The sequence below is a fragment of the Bos mutus genome, chromosome 1 (assembly GCF_027580195.1).
Source record: "Bos mutus isolate GX-2022 chromosome 1, NWIPB_WYAK_1.1, whole genome shotgun sequence".
NCBI classification, from domain to species: domain Eukaryota; kingdom Metazoa; phylum Chordata; class Mammalia; order Artiodactyla; family Bovidae; genus Bos; species Bos mutus.
The window spans coordinates 8976637-8978076 of record NC_091617.1 but is presented as its reverse complement, the minus strand read 5'-3'; the positions used below and the strand labels follow the sequence as shown (position 1 = coordinate 8978076).

Below are 1440 nucleotides of genomic sequence, written 5' to 3'. Positions count from 1 at the left end.
TGTAATAAACAAAAATGGCTAACATGTAAGGAAAAAATGTTTCAACTCTTCCATCATAGAGAAATCTACAATAAAAAAATCCAACAGATTTCTTAAGATATATTTCACATAGCATACAATTCACCTATTTATAATATATATTTCAGTGGTTTTTCATATATTCACAGAGTCACAACCTTCACCACAATTAATTTCAGAACATTTTCACAGACCCCCTCCCATTAAAAAAAAAAACAACCCTTAACCCATTAGTAGTCCCTCCTCTTTTCATCCCACCTTATCTCCAACCTCCAGCCCTAGACAACCACTAATCTACTCTGTGTCTCTGTAGATTTGCCAATTCCAGATATTTTATATAGATTGAAATCATACAATAAATATGTTGTCTTTTGTGACCAGCCTATTTCATTTTGCAAAATGTTTTCTTTTTTTTTTTCATTTTATTTTATTTTAACTTTACAATATTGTATTGGTTTTGCCATATATCAAAATGAATACATGTGTTCCCCATCCTGAACCCTCCTCCCTCCTCCCTCCCTATACCATCCCTCTGGGTCATCCCAGTGCACCAGCCCCAAGCATCCAGTATCGTGCATCGAACCTGGACTGGTGACTCATTTCATATATGATATTATACATGTTTCAATGCCATTCTCCCAAATAATCCTACCCTCTCCCTCTCCCGCAGCGTCCAAAAGACTGTTCTATACATCAGTGTCTCTTTTGCTGTCTCGTATACAGGGTTATTGTTACCATCTTTCTAAATTCCATATATATGCGTTAGTACACTGTATTGGTGTTTTTCTTTCTGGCTTACTTCACTCTGTATAATAGGCTCTAGTTTCATCCACCTCATTAGAACTGATTCAGATGTATTCGTTTTAATGGCTGAGTAATACTCCATTGTGTATATGTACAATAGCTTTCTTATCCATTCATCTGCTGATGGACATCTGGGTTGCTTCCATGTCCTGGCTATTGTAAACAGTGCTGCAATGAACATTGAGATACACAAAAATATGGAACGCTTCACAAATTTGCGTGTCATCCTTGCACAGGGGCCATGCTAATCTTCTCTGTATCATTCCAATTTTAGTATATGTGCTGCCGAAGTGAGCACTGCAAAATGTTTTCAAGGTTTATCCATATTACAGCATGTATCATATTGAATCCTTTTTAAAATTTAAAACTTAAACATGTTTTCATTGTGGTAAAACATATATAACATAAAATTTGCCATTTTAACCATTTTAAATGTATAATTCAGTGGAATTAATTATACTCACAATGCCATGCAATAGTCATAAGTATCTATTTCCAAAATTCTTCTTTACCACAAATAGAAATGTACCTATCAAGCAGTAATTCACTCATTTGCTGATAACCTCTAATCTCCTTTCTGTCTCTATGTATTTGTCTATTATAAATATTACATATGAT

At 34.4% G+C, this 1440-nt stretch overlaps 1 non-coding gene across 1 annotated transcript; it reads right to left on the bottom strand.

The window, feature by feature from the left end:
- Positions 1–1013: 1013 nt before the first annotated feature.
- On the bottom strand, positions 1014–1120 carry LOC138989574 (U6 spliceosomal RNA). Its single transcript, XR_011465845.1, has one exon. It is a non-coding gene; the product is annotated as a U6 spliceosomal RNA (small nuclear RNA).
- Positions 1121–1440: the final 320 nt, after the last annotated feature.